Raw genomic sequence first — 17,444 nt, 5'->3', positions numbered from 1 at the left:
AATTTTTTTCCGTGGTGCTTTAAGGGATTGTATCAATACCCTTGCTATACCAGAACACATGTTAAGAGTGATTCTACCCTCTGCATTAAGAGGTGGTGAGCCTAAGGGAAAAGGACATACACTAAAACTTGCAGAATTCCCCAGTACTCAGCAAACCTTTGCCAACCTGACTTATGAAAGAGCAGACTGACCACCTAAATCATCATAAGAGTTTCCTTACTTTCTAACTCAGCAATCACAGAAGGACTATTAAATACACCTCTGGGAAACTTAAGGTTTATTGATGCATGCTTGATGTGAATTTTAAGTCCAGCTTGTAGTACATGTCCAGAATGTTGATTGACTGATATGCTCTGCAAAAAAATCTTCAAGACCAAAGTTTAATTCTTAGGTGAAGGCTGTTATGAAAGACAGAGATTTTCTTTTTGTCATGATCAGCTAAATCAACAGTAACATCTTGTCCATCAGGGACCTGAAACATACTCTGAGTAAAATGCATGGTTGCAGTTTCCCACAGCCTTCCTCTGATGACTGTAGGCAAAAAAGGAAGAAAGATTTTGGAAAGAATGGGAATAGTCCTCTTCCTGTAAACCCTTTTCTGGGTTCAAAGGCTTGAATCCACAAATGAGGTATCATGCTAGCTAAATATTTAGATAAACATAAATGTATATAGACTAAAAAGTGCCATAGAATTTATATGCTCCATTTGACTTTCAGACCAGTATAGTGCTTTGAGAATTAGGCATTATTTTAATTGTACTGATTCCTAAGTGAAATTCAGTCCTGACTCTATTAAAAAGAACACCCATTAAGTGCTTTCCTATATTTAGAGGAGGATAAATTTATGGTTTGTGTGTCTCATGACATCCCAGCCTCAAGTGATGAGCTATGTATACACTGACAAGGCTCTTCACATCAAAAATATACATTAGCAGTGTAAAAGAAAGGTAACTGTTGTGCAAGACAAATGTTGTTCCCTCTTTAATATGCGTCATACACTTGCAATGACAATAAAAAGGGACTGAAAAAAACCAGATGGCAAAACTATTATTTGGAAGAATGTTAACAAGTGTCTCTGCTTCCCTGGTTTTTGTAACACTTGTAAACATGGAGGAGCCTATGCTCATTCCAAAACATTAAGGTCTGGGAAGGCTAAAGTCTTGCGACCTCCAGTGATGAAGCATTAGAAACAAATTTAACAAGAAAAACACTCTTGGATGACAAAAAGAGTGGCAATGCTGAGCCACATATTTTTGGTTTAATGTGGGATGTATTATATCAGCCACAGATATATTCTCTTAGCTGTATCTCATAGCTTTCACTATGATCAGACAAAATACATCCAGACTTACAGTGGAACACATAAACATCATAAAGGTTCTAGCTCAGAGCTCTAGCTTTTCTTTAACAGAGTTTTGCTAACCTCTTGCCTAACCTCTCCTGTATTTAGTTCACTAGCTTAAAAAGTATAAGGGAAAAAGAAACAAGTAATAGACATCAGACTTTTTAAGCAGCAGAAGAGAGTACACAGACTTATCACCATATTCTTTCTTCCTGAAATTTCAATTTGATGAAGTGCATCACAACTTGGCACAGGTGATATATGAACATTATCATTCTTTAAGTCATACTAAAATTAGAACAGTTGTGACTGGTGCATTGGCTCTTTTGTGTCAATTGAGAAAATAAGAGTTGAGTTGAAACAGATGACACTGACTGAGTGTTGCTATGGGCACATTTGACAATAAGCATGTTATAATGGCTCAAGTTCTTGAATGCTGTCAGTAGCATTTAGAGTTACAGGAGTTTACTGATCTGTTGTTGTAGCAAACAGAAACATTTCTGGATTTCCTCACCAGAGCAGTGAAAAAAAAAAAAAAAAGCCATAAGCATACAAGGCATTTTTACTGGTGTTCCAATGACACCAGGGCCAATTTTTGAGAATGAATAGATTTCCATAATGAACAGAAAATAGCATATTTAGTGAAAAGTGATAGCTGTCATAATACAAGATCTACAGCACATTGTGATAATAATGCACACTGTGAGGGGAAGAAAAAAACACACAAGAGGTGGTATTTTACATTATGTGGCAGTGTTTTCCCATGTAAACTGTCTGAATACAAGAACTGAACAAATTTACAAGTCTGGCAAAAGATAGTAAAAGAGTTCTGACATACATCATCATTTCATGGTTGCTCCTTGCTATTGGCATTTCTTGCACAGTTATGATGCCCAGAAATCAAACAGTGAGATTCAAAAACCTCACTGTAGCTAACAGTTCTAAATTAATTTTCTAGGGAATAAATAAAAAAAACATAAAATTTTTTAGACTGAGGAGGCAGGAATTAGAAATAACAAAAGCTAGGAGTTCACGAAGTGTAGGAGGTGTTCACTGTGCTCAGGTCAAAACAAATACTGCAAAAACTGTTTAACAAAGATGTTTTGCATCTTCAAAAATGTTGACATGTTATGGTGTTTGAGTTACATATTTGAGAAAACTGAATTTTCTGAAGAATTAGAGGTTTTTCTTCTGTCTGACTTTGGACAGTATTCCAGGATGTATCCATGTGCTAAAATACTTTTTATTTTGTAGATAATACTTCCCCTCTGATGAAAGATTTTTTTGAGTGAGTTGCTGTGGATTAAATACTTGCTGATTCCCTTAAAGAATCCAAGAACAGCAACTCTGCTGAGCCAGTGGCAAAAGGATAGAGAATATGGAGATATCAGAAGGTGTGTTCCTGTTTTTTTCTTGTAGGTCCTTTTGTTTACTCCTTAACTACAGTTGGAAGAAGACTTGCTGTCAACTCTGTGTGTTTCCTTGTTTTGTTGGGTTACTTTTATTGGCTTACACAGTACCAAACAAAGGCTTTCCATGGTGCTTGTGAAAAAATGTGTTTATTATTTTCTCCAAAATGCAAACAGTCTCAGAAGAAAAAGTGGCAGCCTAACTACTGTTGAACTACATCAAATTATCTCCCAATTACGACATAATTCAGAGTTACATATCATATGGGGTTGCTTTAAATACAAGTTTATGAAAAAGTTCAATTTCACGCTTGATTCTTTCATTAACCTAATTTTCCTACTTTTCTAACTCAATAATACCTTAATGAAAATAAATTTTTAAATTGTTTTTGAGTATGCGGGTGCATTGTTTACAATGATTATTTTCCAGTTGGGTGGCAGACTTGGAAAAAACTAATTACTTCTGCAGTTCCCAGCAACATTCATGAACCAGTTCATAAGTGACCAGGAGTCAGGGTGTGGGATCAGAGAGGAACAAGGAATGCGCAGAGCACTGGCTTTCATGTAGGTTCTTGGCTTGAACATTAAGGTAAGTGGGACAAACACCACTATTTGCGCTGACGCAGGCAGTGCTAAATAACAGCTGGAAAGCAGTGTCACCCTGGAACCTTTTGCAGTTCATGTCAACATTAGCGTTATTGGCCCATCATTCTTACAATCAGTGTCACATTTTCTCATACCCAACAGACTTAGCAAACAGTTATAGCTCCCATAATAGTGGCTGCTGTGGAGCAAGAGAGAAAATTGGGCTTCAGAGACACTGTACCTCTCAGATCACATTTACCTGTGCATTTTACAGGACAGAATCTAGTTCAATAGGTACATTTGCAGTCATCCAGATGTTTTCCTAGCAGCTATAGATTCTGCTGAGCCTTTGAAAGTAGGGCTTATTATTTCACTGATGCTCTCTGGAGCTCTGGGTGCTGAAGGAGTGAAGGGAAACTGGTATGGACCTAGCAATGGGATTTACAATAAGGCAGGTACATGATAGGACTGCAGCTGAAGGCAGAGACTGTTTAAAAGCTTGATGAAAGTGAGTGAAATCTGGAGAGCTGACACTGAGATGTGACACTAGGAGCCAAAAGACATCAGAAAAACTGAAAAAATCAGTCAGGAATAGCTGAAAGTTGTGGACAAGAAATGTTAACAACCTCTGAAAATGGTCTGTCACGGAATGCACCAGATATTTCAGGATAAAAAGAGAAGCTGAGGGAACAGAAGCTGTTGGGAATTTAAATATAGGCAGTACACTGGGGAGGGTGTGGAGCAATGTGAATAATTAAAATCTTGAATTTACATCTATAAAATAATTCAGCATAAAATACTAATGAGGGCTTAATTCTGAGTCCTTAACCTCTGATTACCTAGAATTCAGTTATCATTTACCAAAATCTTTCCATTGTTCTTTTTAAAGCAACAAATACATCCTTTAAAAGAAAATTTTATATGTGATAAGAATGCTATCTTCAGTTTTCAGTTGATTGTGATTCTAGTGATATATATGTGGGCACTGTGGCAAAAATGGTTCAGGGAAGCCTACTGACCATAGAAAGGAGACCCCACATTCATTACCAAATACTCAGTCTGGCATGTATACATCTGTTGTACAATTATTGCAAATGACACACTGGGCTGGTTGTGACTTTTTTTTCACCTCAGTCGTTGCTCTTACCATAAATCAGTATTGTTAGGATGGCTCCATTTTGTCTTTCTACCAGATCATTGTCTCTTGCTTACTATATTAATGTATGAACTTTTAATATAAAAGCAATATCAACAGAGATAAAAAGGTGATTTTTAGCTGATGTAAAACTACTTAGCAAAAAGGATCTATGTAAAAGCAATAATTGTCTAAATTGAGGGTAATGCTGTTACTTAGTATTTGTGAACATTACCTCCATTAGTAGAATATTTCTAAAAGATAAAAATGGTTTTTCAGTAAGGTACATCTGCTGACAGGGAGACAGATCACCCTTCTGTATTGCATGAGATCATAGACTGTGATGTGTCTTTGTTAATACAGTAAGTACAGCTCTTTTTTATCTCATGAAACAAAACCAAAATTACTTAGATTAATACGTTTTTTGAGCTTTACTGCAAATTTATTTTTATTATGATAATGATATTTATTAAGTTAATTATATTAGTTCCCAGACATGCTACCTGAAACCAGAGCCCTAATGTGCCAGACATTGCAAAAATAAGAAATATAGAAAAAAAGTTAAAGGCTGTTTGCGGAAGGAAGTTGTATAAAACTTCACATTCTCAACTGGAACTTCAAGCAGGACTGTAGATTTCTCATACTTCACATTCCTGGTAACATCAAGTGGCCTCAGCAGCATGTCCTATGGATATCTATACCCTGCATTAAAAGTTAAAAAATGGGTCAGGGTTGTAAAAACTTTATAAACTACATATATATATTTATAACATAGTTTAGCATAACCCAAAGAATCCAGAGTGGGTAAAGAGTAAGTACACCTGGAATACTGAATGGCTCACAAGCATTCTCATAAAATATAATTTTATCATCATGTTAAAGTCTCTATGCTCATTCTTGAACAGGAAGATTAGGATAAGATAAAGAACCTCACTTTTGCCATTTCTTACCTTGTAAGCTTGTTTTGGTTTTTGTTTTTATGTCTTCTGCATACGTTTTGAAGGAATTTTCCAGATTGTCAAAACAAAGTGCAAAAATAGGTATTCCAATAAATATCACTGTATTAACACCAAAATGCTTTAGGTCTTATATGTGGACCTTCCTTGTTTGAGTTTATGAAGTAACTGAAAGTGGGAACAGGTTGGCATGCAGTAGGAAAGAAAAGAAGCACAATAGAAAACCATCTCAAATTATCCTTGTGTGTGTGTGTGCATGTGTGTGTGTTCAACAGGGGTTTGCCTAGAACAAATAATGCCAGACTAATCTAATTCCTCTTTCTATTCCAGACTTACACAGATGAGAAACTGTAGGCTTTTGACAGCATTCAATGATATCCTAGTAAACAGATGAAGCAAACATTTTCTAGAAGAAACTGTTTAAGGTTTGAATGAAACTGGTCAGAAAACTACATTTGGATAGAAGGTGACAATTTTACACTGTCAAAGTGGAAAAGTTCAAAGACAAAGAGGTTCACTTGCAAATAGAATGGATAAGAGAGATGGATAAAACAAAGACCCAAGCACATGTGCTGTAAGTGTCATGTTCTTATAAGTGTCGTACAGAACCATACAAACAAAAACAAGGTTTCTAAAATACATAAAAATCAGTAAGCTTTTATCTGGAGTACCATGGGTATAGTATTTCAAGAGAGATTGGACCTATTTGAGTTCAGACAAAAAGAGCAACTGTAGTAAAGGTCTCAAAACCATGACTTACTAAGATTAACCCATTCTGTTTGATTCCTGGAGTCCTTGTCATGTCCTACTATTTTCTTGTTTTCATTTTCCTTACTGGGATTCTGATTCCCTTCATTATCGACCTTCAGGAAATTTTCATCACCTCTGCCTTTGTCATTTTTCCTCCAGGTTGTCCATTCAAAATAGTTTTTTTCCTGTTCTCTCTTTTAGTTCTTGTCTCATCTGTATTTGATTATTATAGTCACCCACATAGATTATTCCTGGGTACCTGTAACTAAGCAGAGTTACTGGAAACAGAAGAGAGAGAGTGAGATAGTCAACATAAGGTACTGAGATTCAGTCAAAGTAAAATCTCAGAGAATGAGAAAACTCTGAGAGTTTTAGTAGTTAATAAATGACTATAAAGCATCTACCATATAATTGGTAACACAATTTGTAAAGTTCTTATGAGAATAAAAAATATCCGCTTCTTTCTGCTGCATTCCCAGTTCCTGCTCACATGGCATATATTTCTTACAGAAAAAGGCAGACCATATTTCTACATGTCAAATAAAAATAAATAAATTAAATTCAGCCTGAGGCAGACACCTGGCATAAAAAATATTGACTCAAACAACTTAAATTTAGTAACTTTGTAAATAACAGAAATAAAAACCATATAATAGAAAGTGTTGAACAGCCTTAGTAAAAAGCACTTGATGTCACAAGCTGTACCGATAATAATTTTTCCTTAATGTAGCCGTATCATATCCTTCAGCTCTCCAGATGGAGGCTTATTTCACAAATATCTTTGTTATTCTGAATAAAGTTCAGTGGAAAGAATTTTGTGAGAACAGTGAGTGTTTATAAACAGAAGCTTAGGGAATAACCATGGTTAGAAGATTCTTTTTTAATCTCTCTGATACTATAAATTTTTTTTTCCTAAGGCCACAAAAGATAATTTCTTTTCCTAAAGTTTTAAAGTCTACTATTTTTAAATGATGACCCACTGCTGCACTCCTAAGAAAAAAAATTAACAATGAAGTGCCACTCTGACACAGGGGAAAAAAGAATTATTAGAGATATTATACAAGTATTACACATTAATGTAGTGAAGAAAATAAGCTGTCTTGTGCATAAAATCTGTGCAGAAACAATTAAAGTTGTTTGGGTTTATTACTTCACTTCTCCTAGTGTTACACAATATTCAGTAGGACCGGAAAACTGTGGAGTGGTTTGCTATCCTTCTCCATGTGTGGATTCAGGGGGAGCTTTGTGTTCTTCTGAGCAACAGAAATAAGACTCTGATGTTTTTGGTAAAATTTCTGTCTTCGCTTAATTGTGGCATTTGACTTCTTATTTGCTGCTCTGACAGAAAAGTTTTGTCTTGTTTGCAGTCCTATTCATGCCATGCTCAGATGCTTTTCATCTTTATAACCTGCATCTTATATAGTCCTAATGACAACAGTACATGTAGCTTATACAAAGATCAAACTGTAAAATATATTTTCAACAATTTCTGTTAAAATGTCATATAGATTAGCAGATAATTCCCATAAATCCACTGCAACTTTTACCATGGTCAGTGTTTAGTTTCTTGCCATCACTGCCAATAAACTTTCTAATTCTTCCTTCACTAGATATTGACTGTCATTCCTTCCTTCTTCATTGTTGCTTTACAGTTCCGTTTATGTAAATATACCATCTTGCAACTGCTAGAAATAATTGTGTCTCATGGAAGGCACACAATTCTAAGTTATGCATGAGTATAAGGAGTATTTGACCTTTTCTGGCCCAAGGATTTCTGTATCTATCTCCAACAACAGAGGGCAGAAACCCAGAATTTTCTCAAAGGTGATATTCTCAGCTTCAGACAAAAGTTGAATAGGCTCAGAATAGCATTCTCAGAAGTTCCTGGTCCTGTTTCAAAAGTGATCCATGGAGATACTTTATTGTCTGAAATATCAAGTTAGGGCTGAGAACAATTTATTAAAATTGTTCATGCCCTTTAACAAGGAAGTAGTGAACTACCTTAAGACTAATTGGAATGTTTAAAAAGGTGATATTAATGTAGTGCTGCCTGTCCTGGTGAGAATGTTTCTATTTAAAAAATCCTTCAGAAATTGCTCTGAAAAATATTGTATTCCTACATATGATTTATAAAATTTAAGAGTTGTATCTTGGAGAGATAAGACAGAGAATTATCATTTATTTATTGGTGAATAAGGAAGCTTTGGACTCAGATGTCTCACCTTTAAAACTCTTTGACTTCTATTTGATTTATAAACTTTGTTCATGTAAAAGGAGCGAAATTATTTCATACTTGAAACATGTAAAAGGCACAATGTGATTTGCCTTATTGGCATACATATATGAATATGCATTTATATATACTTAGACTGATGTATCTTGGCTCTATTTTGTGTAAGTAATATACTATTCCAACACTAATCAACTAAAATATTTTCCTAAATTTCCTTTCCAGGAGGATTACTTGATCAGAAAACATGAAAAAATTGAAATTGTTTCCTTTAACTGAGTATTGAAATTGTGTAAGTGGATTACTTGTTGTCAGGATGTTTAACAAAGGACTTTTTCCTCGGTTTAGATAATTTTATAATGGAAATTATTATGAAATATATTTTATTATAAAAATATCATGATTTTTCACTCTTAAATTGCATTAATTTCATAATTGTGGTGAATTCCAGAGGTTTGCCTATTGTAAGTGTACTGTATTGACAATGGTTTATACTCAAGATACTCATCACCTTTCAACAGCAGAGCTCATAAGGTCCTGTAAAAGACAGCCTGGATAAAACAGAATTAGAACAGAACTTAACCACCCAGGAAAATAAGGTTAAATCCCATCAGCTTCCACTAATAACTAGTAAATATTGTCAGTATCTCCCTTGTTACTCAAGTGTCAAGCAATAACACAGGTCAGTTCGACTCATAGGCTATCTAAATGCCTGTCCTTAATGCTTTCACCCATAGCAGAGCCCTTTGTATTGCTCATTCACTTATCATCCTTTTCCCCTCCCCTATGGATCATTTATGAGGACTGCAAATAAAAGAACTCACATAAATGCACAGTGGACAGCAGCCTTTGAATATTTGATGCAGGTGACCTTCTAGAGTATTGAAATGGGTACTAGAAATTTAAAACTCTAAGTGATCAAGATTCTTGTATGTTCTCCCATTGTAAACATTTTCAACCAACCTATAAACTATATGTTGTTTGAAGAACTCGAAGACCTTTCTATGGCTGTTTATTTGTGAAATATTCTCCTTAATGGGCAGTAAGACATTAACTGATACAAGCAGCTATTATTCTTGGACTGAAGCTCAGAATGACTGTTGTCAACAACAGCAGGAAGTGTTGTTTTTTTTAACATTGTAGTTCTGCAAATAAAAACCATAGGATTAATATCTCAATATAAAGGAAGAGTGGTAAGGCTGCAAGAGGCACTCATAAAATGGAAGTAAAGAGAAATAAAATGACTTTGAAAAACCATGGAAGAACTGGGATCTCCACATTAAGTAATTCCCAAATAATTCTTCACTTCTGCAGAGCAAGGGAGGGGAAGAAAAGAGGGCTTGGTTAATCTCCTGCTAGTGGTTGGCTTTTCAGACTAAGACTTGGTAATATGGCTAACTGATTGTTTTGCTTGTGACACATATGGTATGAAGACTATCAAAGGGACAAAATTCTAGCTAATCACTATATGATGTTTTGGAAAGTTCCACAACTATTGTATATTATTTCTATCTAAAAATATATAAATATCAAAATTTCAAATCAGCAACAATTTTTAAGAAAGTTTACATAGCTATGAGGCTTTTATTCGATGCTTGGAGTATCTTCTTTATTTTGTGGAAAAGAAATTGTTTCATAGGTTTTTGCTTGATTATTTGTTTATCTCAAGAAATTTGTCCTTGGCACATTGTCCTTTCAGTTCAAATTGAACTCAAGATACAAGGTTACTCAATCTTTCTGACAGAAAGATTTATGTCTGTATAGCAAATGCCACAACATATATCCAATCTGATATTGCTGATAGTAAAGAAGGTAAATTAGTCACACTTCTGTAATGCTGAAATTGTGTAACTTTTTTTAAAGTGATCTTATTGCAAATAACCATCAACTTCCTCTTATCAAAATGCAAATTGACATTTTTGGTAGTTAAATGCTAATAGGTACATATTGAAATCTGTAGCTTATACTGTTTGCTAGTTTTATGTCTAACACTATAAAAATATATAATGATCAAAAATAAGAGCAAGAACCTATTTGACCACTCATAATAAAATAGTTAAATATCTGAAAAGGTGCATTTCACAAGATCATGAATATTTTTCATAAACCTACAGCCATACCTAGTTCACCACAGTTATTGTTCCCCATAGCATCAAAATTACTAACTGTTGATAGTAATCTGTTTTTGAAAAAAGTCACACTCATGTCTGACTGTTGCATGAGTTGGATTTATAAATGTAGTTGCTTCAGAAGCAGCGAGCTTGGCCTTCACCTGGCCATTTCTGTCAAATGCTCAGATTACCAATGGCTGTGAAAATGTACTCACATTCAATAACAGAACTGCTCTCCTAAAACCAAAAAGGCAACCAAGTGTGGTAAAGTCACCATCTTGAAACCAGAAGGCTTTAAGCAGGATCTCTAAAACTTAGATTTATTTTGCAGAAGTTTCTTATGTTCATGAAAAACCAGAGCTATAAGTATAGAATATATAATAAGTAGAAATAACATGGGTTTTTTTTAAATTTTTCAATATTTCCAACAGCATCATCAGATTTCATAAAAGAAATACAATTACATTCTCATCCCATCAAAGCATGAGGAAGCATAGCTTATGGTTTAATTATTAAAATGTTGTAATTTTCAAAAATCAGCAAGCTATGATCCCCATTCTTTAGTGTATTTTTTAAAGTACATCATACACTAAAGAAACATAGATAATACAGTACAGAATTCTAGGCAATAAGAGATCAATTTGGATAAGGAAAACTGTATTTACAATAGTAACTGCATATGCTATGCATATTCTAGTTTTGTACTACTAAGGAAGGAGATGGAGGGCAAGTGTCACGACAAATGCTACATGGGAACCACAGCAGGTGCACAGAACATGAGCTTCACATGGTTCTTTCTGGAGGGAGTTCATCTTAAGTAGTGCTTAAGCACGGCTTCTTAAAATGTCTTCAATTCCTGCAGTGTTGTGGGTTAACCCTGGCTGGCAGCTCAGCACTACCCAGCCACTTGCTCACTCCCCACAGTGGGGTGGGGGAGAGATAGAAAACTTGTGGGTTGAGATAAAGATAGTTTAATCATTAAACCAATGCAAAGCAAGGAATTAATTGGCTACTTCCTGTTGGCAGGCAAGTGTTTATATATTTCCAAGAAAGCAGGGCTCCATTCTGAATAGCAGTTACTTGGGAAGACAAATTCCATCTCTCCTAACACCTTCCCCCTTCATCCTTCTTCTATGCAGATGTTATTGCTAAACATGACATCATATAATACGGAATATCTATCTGGTCAGTTGTCCCCACTGTATCCTCTCCCAAATTCTTGTGCACCCCCAGCCTACACAGTTATGAGACAGTATGAGAAGCAGAAAAAAAGGGCCTTGATGACGTGCAAGTACTGCTTAACAATAGCTAAAACATCAGTGTTACCAATACTGTTTTGGCTTTACACATCATAAAGCCCTAGAAGTTACTATGAAGAGTTACTACTCTATCCCAGACAAAACCAGTACACTTGGTAGTATAGAGTGTGAGAGTAGAGAGCATTAGCCTAATAGTTTACATAAACTGCTCTCTTACAGTGTGCTTGTGGTAAAAAAACTCAGCTTCATGCTGCTCTTACCATGTGCAGTTTCTTTTTCATAATCAGTGTGGTCACATAGCTTTTTCTTGGACTTTTTTACATACAGGAGCATCTGCAGGCTTGTGTATTGTGCTTTAGGTACTTTCTGTGCATTTTGAATAATTATACTAAATTTTGTAACTACACAATCGTCACGTCCCTTATCTTGAAACTTTTCTCCTACTAAAAACTGTGGTAAAAAATAACAGATACTGTGTGAAAAAATAACAGATGTGAAGCCTTTAGATTATGTACTCTAGTCTGCTTTTAACTATCAACATTCAAATTTACAGGTGTTACTACAACTTCTGCCAAGCATTATATTATAGAATCATAGAATTATTTGGGTGGGAAGAGACCTTAAAGATCATCTAGTTCCAACCCTCCTGCCCTGAGCAGGAACACCTTCCCACCTTCACACCCCTGCAATCCATTTTTTTTACATGCAAATTCCAGTCTGCCATCCTACATGCGTACAAGATGTATCAGGATTTTTCTCTAAACTGTGAGTTAACTTTTATGTTATTAACAGTGCTTTCTCATATATTTTAAATACTGTCGTATCTTGTGTCATTTTCTAGAATCTTAGCTATTACATATATAATTTTGCTTTGAAATTTAAGCATATGCTAACACTGTATAATTTACATTATAGGGCCACATTTTAAAATGTGAACTCTGGTAGCTGCAAAATCTGCAACTTTATATGCAGAAAATCTACATTAGCAGTTCACTGATACCCCTCTGAAAATGAATGTGCAATGTCTTGGGTGATTATTTGCAGATAAATCTGCATTAGCTGGATGTAAATATTAAACATGGAACTCAATCTTGAAAAAAATCTTGCTCGCTAATGAGAAATAAACTTTCAATTTGGAAGAGTTTATGTGAATCTTTCCCCATGTCAAACCATACAGCCTCAGTGGCTTAGGATCATAACATGGAAGACACATCAGCTTCAAAGGACTCTGTCAGAGTTTGGATTAGCACATGAAGAAAATCAATACCACCCACCCACACCATGTGCCAGATAATACAACAGAGCTGGGAAGAGAGAGAAAGGACTCACTAGGAAAGGACTAGGAAAGGACTTTGTCACATCATCTGATGTGACAAAATTATGAATTCTGTGGTGGGCTGACCTTGGCTGACTGTCAGATGCCCATCCAAGTGCTCTCTCCCTCCCTCAGCAAGCCAGTGGCTGAAAATAGGATGGAGAAGCATGTGGTTTGAGATATGGACAGGGAGGTTACTCACCAATCACTATCAGAGGCAGACCAGATTTGACTAGCAGAATATTAATTTAGTTTAATCCTAATTAAAAAAAAATATAATAAAGTAGGATAGAGAGAAACAAAGACAAAACTAAAAGCACTTTCCCATTATCCTATGCTTTCTTCCTGGGCTCAACTTCACTCCTTTGTTCCAAAATCTTGTACCTCCTCCCCACTCTACTAGCAGTAGAGGGAATATGGGGACTGGGAGATGTGGTCAGTTCATAACTTTTTGTCTGTGCTGCTTCTTCCTCCTTACACTCTCCCCCTGCTCCAGCATGGACTCCTTCCTACTGGATACAGTCCTTCACAAACTGCATCATCGTATGTTCTTCCCATGTGGCTCAGTTCTTCATGAACTGCTCTAGCATAGGTCCATATGCCCAGATTCCCCATCAGAAAACCTTCTCCATATGGTCTCCTCTCCACAGACTACAGCTCTTGCCAAGAGCCTGCTCCTACATGGTCTCTCCATAATCTGCAGCTTCCATGAGGGCAGGTCCACATGCTCTGGTGTGGGTTCCTCCACAGGCTGCAGAAGGACAACCATGGCACCTCCACAGGCTACAGGGGAATGTCTACTCTGGTGCCTGGAGTGCTTCATCCTCTTCCTCTTCACTGACTTGGGAGCCTGCAGTTATTTCTCTTGCATTTTTCTCACACTTCTCTCCACAACTGATGCGCAATGTTTTTCTTATCCTTTCTCATGGATGTTTTCCCTGCAAGGCTCTGCCACTATTGCTGATGGTCTCAGCTTTGGCCAGCAGCAGGTCTACAATAGATGTTTCCCCAGACTTTAATTAGAAAAGAGTAAATGGAAACAATGACGGTCACTGTTTAAAAGGCATGTTCTCATTGATAACAATATAATTTGTGTCTGTTTTCAAACTAAAGTATGCTTAAATGGCTAATTAGAACATCCAAATAAACACTTTTAGAGTAAAAAGCCTTTTCTTCCTATAGACACATTTCTCAGAGACGTCTTTACTGCTGACTGTTCTTCAGGGAATTCATGTTTAAACAGATAGATAATTAAAAATCTGTCTAAATATTCCTGATTTTTGTTATGCTTAGCTTTTGATTAGCTTTAATCCTTATCTTTGCTTTATGTCTGTGTCTAATACCCTGCAGGAGTCTCCTGAAATGCATTTCTACAAAATTGTACCTGGGCAAATACTGCAACAGTGAGTACAAGTATTTCACTGAATTTAGAAGAACTTTTTCTCAACCATATTATGCTTTCAAAATAAATATTTAAACAACTATGTTTTCAGTTTTATACACTTTTTTTCCCCTGAATAGGTTTTTATATAAGTAAGTGCACTCTTATACAAGCATAAACTTGTACTTTTCTTAGTTTTATCACTAGTTCTTCCATATTGCTTGGTATTTATTTTCCCACATTTTAATAGGCATCAGGCCTAATAACAACAAAACACATATGACAAATTAGAACAAGACATGAAACACAGTTAAAAATGTACTACAAGTTGTAATATACTTCTTCAAACTATTTATATAAACAAAGCTATTGCTTGGACTACTTATGTAATAAAACAACATGTTTGTGGAAGCAGAATGGGTTTTATACAAAAAAGGGTAAGTTTATTGGAAAACTTGTTTGTAATGAGTAAATACAGTTTCTTTATCACAGTACTTGGCATGTAGCTCTTTAAATCTAAAGAGCTGAGAAAATGCAACTAGACCTGTATTTATTTAAATAATTTGTTTTTCTCTAATTTTTGCTTTTTTTTTCCCCCGTATCTTCAGTTATTTACTACTCTGATGGTTTTGCTGGATGGGGGTATTCAGACTTCAGTTTTAGTCATCCAAATTCCTTCTAGCATGACTAAGGAAGGGGCTCACTGAACAGGCAGCGGTGCCCTTATGAACAGATGGCAGAAACTGATGCTGTTAGCATCAGATCACCCATTAAGCTCTGGTGAGACTGCAGGGGCTAATTCTGCATCCATCCCTATAGAGTATTACTTCTCAATGCACTGATTTAGCTATGCATGAGAAAACTGAAAGCAACTACTGGAAAAACTTACTTTCCCCTCACCCTTTGATCATCTGAGCTTCAGATATGTTAAAAGACTGTATCATCCACAGGTAGAAGTGAAGAATTCAGTCTGATCTAAGAATTTAGGAAGGAGAGCTGTACCTATCATTCTAGTAAAGGATCAAATAAATATATCATCATGCAGAGGAAAAAAAAGTTGTTGTTGAACAGTATATTTCGAGATAGTTGAGCTCCTCTACTTCTTTTCCAACAGAGAAGATAGGCTATGGCTTTAAGTGGAAAGAAAATACTCTGTTGTAGAGCCCACTGCCAAGGCCTGTGATTAGAAAATGAAATAACTGCTTGTTCACTTTTCCTGGACTTTTTAAAAAATTATTATTTATGCATGCCTCTGCACTTTGAGTTACATGTTTTCTCTCAGTGATTATTTATTTCTACCATACAGCATGTGTAAAATCCTGCTGCCAGGGAATGGGTCCGCAGTAAGTTAATCATGTATATTATACTACAGTTACATTATGACCCTGTCTGCTTTTCTACCTTGTCAAAAGCGATTTAATATTCCACCTTACACTTACCAGTAGTTGGGCTTGATTTCCTTGTGAAAGTTTTATTCATATCTGGTCATTCTCTGAAATAAGTAGCTACATGTTTGTTTAATGTATCCTTGGCATATGGATTAGCTCCCAAACTGACAAGCTCTTTAGCACTCATGGCCTGGATTTCAGAATTCATTGCCAGAAATATATCAAAACATTTTCTCCTTCTTATCACGAGGGGAAAATGCTGCTTCCTCAAGACACATTTATATTGGCTTTAGCTGCATATTCTTGGTATATTTTGAAATAAGATGTTTTATCAAACAGTATATTGTCTAATTTAGTTTTGACAGCATCTATAATGAAACATTATGGCAGATACTTTAAAAGGAACAGACTGTATTGCAGAGAACTTTCACACAATATTTTGTGTACTATGACATGAGCACCACTGAATTCTGAACAAACTATAAGCATGTGACTAAAATAGAAAAGATTTATAAAAATTTCTTTAGAGAAGCAAGTGTGACTGAAGAGAGTGAAGAACACTTTACCACATTGAACAGAGGCTGTGATTTGCATACAGGGTAAAATGGGTGTTGGTACTCATAAGAACAGAGGATGTACTTGATTCTGTAACCATTTCTCACTGAAATCTTCTGCAGGAAGCAAGGCTGGGAAATAGTTACCATTTAAGATATTTATTACCAAAATTAGTTCCTGGTGTTAGCCTTCAAGGATATATTGAAGAAACTGCTTTCCATAGGCTTATTGAGGTCAAATGGGAATGGCTTCCAGAGGAAAGCTTTATGACAGTACTATGGGCGTACAGAACTGCTTCTTACTGGATAAATCAGACGACTTTAAAAAAAGTAGAGCTTCTTTCTGCTAGTAAAGTAAATACCTTTCTAAGTATTTCAAGGTGTATGTAACCTGTAGGTCACCCAGTCTAATAATACCAGTACCAAGAAAGCTATTGGGCCATATTTCCGCTTGCTGTGGACCTGTGTGCTTGGTTTCCTTTGCATACCAAAGGAGAAATGGGAGCAGAAATCACAGATAGGAAGATAATGAGAACAGCAAATGCTCTTACCCTATCATGCTGAGGAACTGGGACACAAATGAGAAGACTTCAGGTCAAAGGCCATCTCAGCATAAATCTCTTTTGTGAAACTGATGGAACTCTGGAGAACCATATAATTAAGAAGTGGCTTCAAATACCTTCTTCAGGCACCTGTGTTATTCAACAGACTAGTTTGCTGCTGAATGTGAAAAGTCCTTATGCCTCAAAACATCCAGAAGTTTCCATAGTAGTGCTGTTTAGCTCCTCCAAATGTTACAGCATCTTTTGAGAAGGTGTTCCTTGAATTCTGTTGCCTTTGGTACGTGCTCACAAAGTCTCAATCCATGTAAAAGACTACAAAGAAAAAAATTTTAGACTGATGTACATGCCCCCATTAGTCAATGATTATTTTATTATACCAGTATGTGGAAGACCCCAGTTCAAAGCTTTAAATTATTTGATATCTGATAACCACCAGTCCAATCTGCAACATGCTGGTAGCTCAGAT

General features: G+C 35.8%; 1 long non-coding RNA gene across 2 annotated transcripts; it reads right to left on the bottom strand.

Annotated features, from left to right (window-relative positions):
* Window positions 1-12,481: 12,481 nt before the first annotated feature.
* LOC114068252 lies at window positions 12,482-16,726 on the bottom strand. Of its 2 annotated transcripts, XR_003573536.1 has the most exons (4): window positions 16,501-16,726; window positions 13,867-14,083; window positions 13,137-13,834; window positions 12,482-13,101 (listed from the first exon to the last, which is right to left on the bottom strand). It is a non-coding gene; the product is annotated as an uncharacterized LOC114068252 (long non-coding RNA). The 2 variants fall into 2 exon arrangements; XR_003573535.1 differs by having other exon boundaries at window positions 13,867-16,726.
* Window positions 16,727-17,444: the final 718 nt, after the last annotated feature.

The sequence above is a fragment of the Empidonax traillii genome, unplaced genomic scaffold (assembly GCF_003031625.1).
Source record: "Empidonax traillii isolate 1590-97213 ecotype Southwest subspecies unplaced genomic scaffold, ASM303162v1 scaffold1021:size208000, whole genome shotgun sequence".
NCBI lineage: Eukaryota > Metazoa > Chordata > Aves > Passeriformes > Tyrannidae > Empidonax > Empidonax traillii.
The sequence above is the reverse complement of the archived record's forward strand: the minus strand, read 5'-3'. Positions and strand labels throughout refer to the sequence as shown.